Source organism: Wolffia australiana, chromosome 4 (assembly GCF_029677425.1).
Source record: "Wolffia australiana isolate 7733 chromosome 4, ASM2967742v1".
NCBI lineage: Eukaryota > Viridiplantae > Streptophyta > Magnoliopsida > Alismatales > Araceae > Wolffia > Wolffia australiana.
In genome coordinates this window covers 9850272-9859017 of record NC_135838.1, presented here as the reverse complement: position 1 = coordinate 9859017, position 8746 = coordinate 9850272, and the positions used below count along the sequence as shown (strand labels likewise).

Genomic DNA, 8746 nt, shown 5'->3' with positions numbered 1-8746 from the left:
GAGGATCTTCCTCTGAGTTCTGTACGCTTTGTTGGAATCTCATTTGCATGGACATAGTAAAAGTATATCAAAACAGCCTTTATCCATAAAGCCTTTCTTAGAAGCGGGAAATCTCTTTTCCTTAGACTAATCCCATAAATGAACAACCCAGCTTCTTTTTTGCCATATCCAACCCATTAGCCACTGTGATGTGTGCTAAAAAGTTGTATCTACAATCATTACAAACCTTTGAGGGATGTTTATTTATAAACCAATCTCCCTCGAGCAGTATGATGTTATCAAAGAGCCACTAGATGCGTCACAATCTTATGCTAGTTCATGAGTTAGCACAGTCATTAGAATTCCATATTCCTAGATCAAATGTCATAATTCAAATAGAGACGAATAAGGTGTTTGATAGAGATGAATGGACTTTCCTTACTCAAGTGTTATTGTGTTTTTGCTTCACCGATGCCTTCATACATCTCATTGATGCTTGTATTAGACAAAACCATTTCTCCCTCTTGCAGGATGGCAATTCCACTCCCTTCTTCACTGCCCTGCGTAAACTATGGCACGGTGATCCTATCTCTCATAGCTGTTTCATATCGATGAAAGAGGTCCTCTGTCTCATACTCACATGAGCGATTGCCCGAGGTCTCATCCAACCATGCATTTGGGAAAAGGGTTGCCCAACCATCTCAGATTCTCTATTTCCAAATGACGTGATTCATTTACTTATTGGTTCTAAAAATTCATTTAAAGCCATATAAGTGTAGTTACTGTGCATGAGAGGGCCTCACACCAGCTCGTCATTGCTTTGAAGAGCAACTTTATGGTAAGTCCATCTAATAATATCAACTGCTCACACATCATCCAAAATTAGATTCGCTAGTCATGAGGGTGCCTGCCAATGGACTATCTTGGATGCACAAATTTTCATGGCCATTCACGATATCAATATTTTGAGGCCTGATTCCCCAAAATGAGGAAGAAACCCACCGGCTGAAAACTCTATTTCTATCTATTGGGGACTGTATCCAACTCATACGTCATATTTGATTGAAATATATGTGGACGGCAAGCGAATCACACATACCACGTCTTGTTCTCTATTCATCAATACAACATATTCATTATAGTGCATGTGTGATGCTTATAATGAAGTCCATGAATACATGATCGGACTTAGTGAATTATGATGAGATCATAATATGGAGATCACTAGTCTTTAAGCATGCCTTTTAAACATTCCTATTCAAAGGATACACGAGAAGGACATCGTAGTATCCGGATAGAATAGCACTATCTAGCCTCACTCATATGATGAGAATGGCCGTTCCCGTAGCCATTAGTGTGGAGTCACTAAGGACAGATAGTGGATGCTGGTTAGTGGAAAGAGTTCACTAAATTGATCCTCACAAATGCGTAAATGGTATTATACCTAACTGTCAATCTGGCCTGGGTGAATTTTATTCAGGGCCTTCCCCTATTTATACTAAGTGGGTATTTTTCATAAAACCCCCAAAACTTAGGTATATTATGACCTCCTTCTTCACTCTCCCCACATACCTCTCCATGCCTGATGCGATCAGAACGGTGTAACGACGACGGTAGAGGTATAACAGGCCTAGTCAATGAGGAGGAGATTCGACATGCTGAGGATCACGTAGATATGTCTAGAGGCTGCACACACGAGCAGCTCGACTTCTCTCACTCCAAGATCCAAGAAATCATGTATGTGATCCGTATAAAGGTACATTGTTTCAATAAATTGAATGATGTCGTTAGATTTTTTCAAGTCTTCCGCTGTGAGTCGTTTGGATTTATTCATCCATTTCAAGGCCTATAGAACCCAATAATATCCTCACGAGCATCTCTTGCGGTGCACTTAATTTTTTAGTATAATTAAATATGTGGAGTGCCTCTATGCGCAATTCATGTAGTCCGATCAGCTTGAGGGTTGACACCATGATTATTGGATCTCTTGGCAAAAAGCATGTCAATTGGTGTCCTAGGGGGTCTAGGGATTAGCTGCCCAAGATGTCCAAAACATCTTAGACATGCTTAAGAAGGAGCTCGTATCACATATGTGCACTACGAGGACTCTAGTGGAACTCTTTATATGGACCAAGTATAGTGAGTGGGCTCGTACTGAGTCTTAAATCAAAGGAACCAACTGGTGTCATACTTGGCAATGCCACTAGCTACATATATCGTTGGGGGCTCACCATTACGCGGGCCACGGCTGTATTAGTGCTTGGTAGAATACATGGCTTAGAGCAACCCCCTTACTTCAAAACCCTAGCTACTGATACCCACTTAGGCCAAAACTTTGCTCAGTTACTAACAGGCAACATGAGACTCCTATGGAAGCCACAAGGATTCCTTAATGGCGGCTATGGCCACAGAGATGGCAGCCTCCTTAATTACCCTATATGAACACTCAGACTTCATGGGAACTTCTGTTGCCATTTCTCATGGGACCAAAGTCGAGAGAGCTTTCATACATAAGTTTGGGGCCTTCACATCTAGCACCCATCGATTATTACTCATGTCTTATTCTTCCTGTGGAGACTCATGCGCGATGGCCTACCTACAAATGACCAGGTGACCCATATTAATCACCACATCAGTTCGTGCTATTACTGTCGTCACATCTCTCATTAGGTCAAGACAAAGGAACACCACTTTTTTGTTGGTAAAATTTCTATTGAACTCTGGTGTTAACTTACTCATCCTTGGGGCCCGACCTTCCATTCTCCCAACTATGTTGACACCCATTAGAGAGTTTTGACATGATATTTACTTCGTCAACATACTATATGCTTAGCATTTACCTACATATAGGATGTATGGAAAGGGAAAAATTCCTCTCATTTTATAGTGTCCACCATGAGCGCACCAGATGTTATGTGACACATCAAACGGCGGGTATGAAAAACCTATCGCCTAGCCCCATCTACTGTACAATGTTCACTATCAGCATGCGAGGTCCTCTACACCTAGGGCATCCAAGTTCCACTTGAACTGATCCCTACCTAGCTAGACTTTCTCAATTGACAGCATCTACTAGTGGGCTCTCTCAACCTAAATGTGGACGGTGTGTCTAAAGGAAACGCGAACCCCACTAGTGGAGGCAGTATCCTCCAAGACCACACATGGAGCATCATTTTGGTTTTTTTCCATTTATATGGTGGTTAAAATAATACAACAGCTGAGGCTATGGCGCTACATAATGGCTTGCTCCTTTATAATAAACGAAACCTTTACGGTAAGATCATATAATCCAACTCACATGTGTTAGTTGATATGCTCTGGGAAAGTTCATGCACTTTGTGGCATTACATGGCAAGACATCATGTAATGCCAAGTGTGTGTTACTAGTTTCTGCCACCAGATATGAGAGGGGAATGAGATAACATGTTCACTAGCCAACCATGCAATACACTCTCACACCCCTTCCCTCGAGACAGCAATGGCAGCTCTGGCAACGAGTGCCTCAACGTGTTTGCCCTCGGCACATGCTGTACCCTTGTACATTTCAGTCCTCGTGAGTGATGTATTGCGTGGAGCATTGTAGTTAGCTTCTACTTTGCAAAGTTCCATGATCATAATCAATGCATGCAACGATGGACCTTCTCCACTCAACACCCATTCCTAATGGGTAGGAACCAGCTGCAGGCACCCAAGGACTCCTTAACGACAAGTAGAGGTAACCCTATTTTATCTTTTTTGATTTGCGTCACGGGCGGTGGCAACTGGGGTCCTTGTGTAATTTCGATATTTATGCTCGCTTCATGCCTATAACCTCTTACAAAAGTTCAAGCATTAGATATATAAAACTCCCTTGGGTGGCATCAATGGCATAGCTGAATCGGTCTATGAGGACAATCCTTGGATTAGCGGTACTTGGCACCATGTTTTTTGCCACAAAAAAATAAAAAAACCATTAGGCATATTTTATTGCTAACTTCTTTGTGGAAATGAAATAATTAATATCTAATGATATTTTAGAGTAACAATACTTGATTTCCATGAACTCAACTTGAAAAATTCTCAAATACAAGGACTCAGGTGCTTTTGATGAGATTTTGGAGGTAAGTGTGAGAAAAAAGAGAAGATGAAGCCACGACCTGGACCAGAGGACGAAGCCACGAGTAGGCAGTTGAATTGATGTCCAAATCAAGCTAATATTCGAAACACGACAAATATATGGTGTGCTTTTTTGTGGATTAAAGCTAAATTAAGAGATGGAACTTTTGTGGATATGAGATCCGGGGTCATCAATGGATGCGGATTTTGCGCTTAGGGCATTTTCATCCGGGCCATTACATCCATTGGCCTCAAATCATAGAGATTCTTGTCCACTTGAAAACCTAGTTATTGGCCGAATTCAGGAACCTATAACATTTCTCTCACCAGGCTCACCTGTCCTTCTTGGCGTTATCCGTCCAGCTTGCCAAATACATGAATCTGAGCACGGCAAGTTGTACAGGAATAGGGAAAATTGTGGGCTGATGGTTCTGTTTTGATAGTAAATACAAACACGAAGCAACACCATTTCCCCACATTCTCTGCATCTATCAACATTTATACAGAATCTTATCAAATAATAACTTGTCGAAATTTGGCCTCGAGTTGGTCTCTATCTCGTCGTCATCATCACTACAAGTGTTGAGGGAGCCGTGTCCAGTGGATAGATTTTTTTTTTTCTGTGATGGTGAGTCCTTTCGACAAGTCGGCAGCCGGCATCTGACTCGCGTCTGACGTATACTTGTCCCCAGTAACTCAAAATAGACGACTGTAACAAACAAAAGATCATGACGACTTAAGTAAATATCCCCAGGAGGATGCCGAAGTTACATGCCGAACTGGAACTGATCACAGACGATGGCGATGTCCAGACGTGTATAAAATATCTTCTTTTCATTCCAACAGGGGGATTCCGAAACGTTACTAGGGGTAACTTGCCGAATTGCTTCCGTCTTCACGTTGCATTATTTTCGCTTGATACTAAAAAGGAGCTACAGACTTCCATTTAAGGTGCGGAGATTTTTAACCTTCACAACCATCTACTCTACGAACTCCGTTAATTAGTGAACACTTGAGAGCGCCTTTCTAGAAATTCTGGGATGGGCATATAATGCGAAGCCTATAAATTCTGATGTTACTTCGTTCTACACCCATTGCTTCGGGGAAGCCCTAAGCCGTTCTACCAGCTTTACGGAAAGCCGGAAGGGACGGATGGGTAGCGATACGGGAATGAGTTTTCGTACGGGGAATGGGGAGATCACAGATCAAGATCCTTTGAGACTTAGCCGTGTTGTTGGCGAGGTGCTAAGTCCATTCAATAGATCAGTCTATCTAAAGGTTGAGTACAGTAAATTGGGAATCAATGGAACCAGCTTCAAGCCTTCAGCGGTTGCCCGACGCTCTCGAGTTGAGGTCGGTGGTGATGACATGGGAACATTTTATACTCTCGTAAGTTTCTAGCAGGCGTTCCTTGTACGGATTTACTGTTTGTATGCCTCCTCTATAAACTATTTTATGAATGTCTATCTATCCATACGTGGCCAAGGTACTGGTTGATCCGGACGCACCAAGCCCAAGCAATCCGACGCTTAGAGAGTATCTCCACTGGTAAGGAAGTCATTGAACGCTCGGATACAGAGCTGAAAAGGGGATACGCTCGAAGTGTTGTTTTTTTTAGTGCAGTAAAGATTGATCTCCTCGTTGATTTCAATATCCTCCATATGCCTTCTTCTTTTAGGCCCCGGTCGCTCGAGGCACGTGACTTCAAAACTAGACGAAGAGGCTTTGATTTTTTTTAGCTGAATCTCCCTTGCTAGTTTTTACTGAAAAATTTTTCAGCCACGTCAAGGATCGTTGATTTTTAATAGAGGAGTTCGTTTGTCTGCAGGCTAGTTGTGGACATTCCTGCAACAACTACTGCTGAGTATGGTACGTCAATCATTCTATCAGTCTTTTGGTTTACTTTATGTGGAATATGTCATACAGTATGTCGATATTTCTCTCAGTTGCCTGCATACTAACCCGTTATGAACAAAAATTAAAAACGGATTTCACTTTTGATCCTGTATATAGATATTTAACGCGCGGAAGATGATCCGCCTTATGCAGAGATCTTAGCAGCTGTCAAGCCTTTTACAAGTGTTTCACATGTTTTTAGTGACTCTTTGTACCAAAACGTATAATTATTCAGACAAGTTTTCTTTTTGTTCGCCGCTCACTCCCCAGTACCAACTTTTCCTTCTCTCTCGCTCTGTCTCTCTCTTTATCCATCTCTTTGTGGATATTACGTAGTTTCCGTCTAATAACCCTTCTAGCTATCCGTCTACGTCTTTATATCTAACTAGCCATCTGCCCATAGATGAATCAAACGATATGCATAAGAAAATATTTATTCCTCCACATAACCCGGTAGAAAACGACAAATATATCTATTGTTGAATGATTTTATCGGTTCGTCTACTTTTTCTGAATCAGTATATACATCTCTCGTACTAAAATGCAATTTTTCTCGCCACATAACTTCCTACATATCTATTTATTCTTTCTTAAACTTTCAATCTATTTCGAATTATCGACTCGACAATCGCCCAATCGCCTCTTTACCGGCTAAAAGCCCAATTTAATATAGAAAAAATAATCAAAATAGAAAGTTTCCGAAAATTTACTAAAGGCTTGAAGTGTGTCTGACCATGCCACTAAGCTTCCCATACTTACTGAGGGGTGGAGTTCATCTGGTGACACCTATATTAAACTTGTTCCTTTTAGCACCCTAGGGTAGGAATCATGACACTAGAAGTAACAGTAAGTCACTTTACTCATTCCATTCAGGAAAAGAGCTTGTCTCGTACGAAAGCCCAGCACCCGCGGCAGGAATCCATCGGTTAGTATTTGCATTGTTTCAGCAGCAGGGAAGAAACACGGTTCGCCCTCCAGTTTTCAGACAACTTCAAAACCACTGAATTCTCTCGCGAGTACAACCTTGGGTCACCGGTTGCCGCTCTCTACTTCAACTGCCAGCGGGAAGGGGGATCCGGTGGAAGGCGTTTTCTCTAAAGGGACATACAAGGAGACGACGAAAGGTCAATACTTCGATCTTACTGTTCGGAATATCGTATACTTCGAAGTACTATCCTTTGGCTTGTCTGCGGGATCCATAGGAGCATGGAATGTCAAAGAGATAAACGTGCGACGGACAGATCATGGGTGGTGTCTTATTGGATTTTGTGTGCGTAGCAGTCACAAATCTCAGTCTAAAAATGTACCCTATTGAATAAACGAAAAGTATTATTGTGATGGATAATGTGAAAGGCATGAAATAATATACGTAAAACATTGCTTGGTGCATGACAAAAGATTGTTTCTGGAGCAGAAACCTTGGTACCGACCTGGGTCACTTATCTTTTGAGGCAGATCTTTCGTGTGTTCCATGGACTTGACCCCTGTATGAAGGTACGGGAAAGAGTTAATCCTCTTAACTGCTGCTTCACTATAAATAGAATTGATAGAGTTTCTACAGATTAACAAACCGTATACATATTTCAGTATTTTATTAACATAATTAATTTAAGTGAAACACGTGGATGGGGTTTAAATGATAGCTTATGAAACACAATTATAAGTGTGTTTTGGCGATGAATATAAATATTGGTCCTCTTAACACTAAGTTGAGGCATATTTCTTTAAAAATAATAATAATTCTCTTTTTCTTTCCGATTTTTCTTCTCTTCGAATGGTGTCCCTGATTGTTGCTGCTCTGCCTGTTGCAGCAGGTTTCTTCCCCAACAAAAACTGCCTTACGTGTCATTTGATGCGCCATCTCAGAGCGCAATCCGAGAATATTGACCCATGCCGGAGGCAGAACTAACGTTTTGGAAAGAACACCTGAATTGACTGCTGATTCCAAGGATAAACTATATGTTTGTCTCCGACCCCTTTCTTACTCAAAATGAAGCGGAAACGAAGGAAGAAAGTGCATTTGACATATATAGATTCCACAGTTGAAATGCAGAAAATCTGGAGATCAACGTATGGGTGCCCTAACTTACGGGAATCTGACGCATGAAATGTTAAAGCAGGACCATATTTGAGGCACCAATAAATGTTCCTTGCGTGGATCATAAAATTTATTTCCAACTCTAAAAGTTTAAGATTTATAGCTCGTGCAGCGTATACTGAATATAAGGTCTCTTATTATACGGAACTGTGCTCGTCGAAGGAAAACAAATAGAACTCAAAAATCACGAAGAACAAGAGGGAACGAGGAAAAGGAGAGTGAAAAGAGAGAGAAAGAAATGTGGTTAAGATCGTTGTAGTCTCCCACATATGTGTTTGTATTTATATTTGATTTTTGTACTTAGTTGTCTACTTCTGAATCCTAACAATGACAACAATTATAACGGCAATATTAAGATGAAAACCTATTATTAGGCTAGTTCCAATCTATGTGAAACCCTGATCATCTATATTTGACCCTACCCATGGGTAGCCCTATATTTATTTGTAGCCGTCTTATCTCATAATGGGTATAAGGGGTACACTTTCACAGCTTACTAGTTAATCTTAAACTTCAATGCCAGTGGTCTATATTGAGCTCCTCGCTGGCTTGCCTGATGACGTCATGCCATGTTTGTGACTCCTCTAGAACACCCAGCAAGCACAGCGGTGGGGCGAAGATGTTGAGCTCGGAACATAACATCCCAAAATGTGATCGGCCCAGAGTTTTGTCGTCCCA

General features: G+C 41.3%; 1 pseudogene across 1 annotated transcript; it reads left to right on the top strand.

The window, feature by feature from the left end:
* The first annotated feature begins 4924 nt into the window (after window positions 1-4924).
* LOC144701876 (protein HEADING DATE 3A-like) lies at window positions 4925-8194 on the top strand (annotated as a pseudogene). Its single transcript, XR_013581125.1, has 5 exons — window positions 4925-5463; window positions 5561-5622; window positions 5903-5943; window positions 6844-7094; window positions 7782-8194. The product of XR_013581125.1 is annotated as a protein HEADING DATE 3A-like (transcript).
* The last annotated feature ends 552 nt before the right edge of the window (window positions 8195-8746 follow it).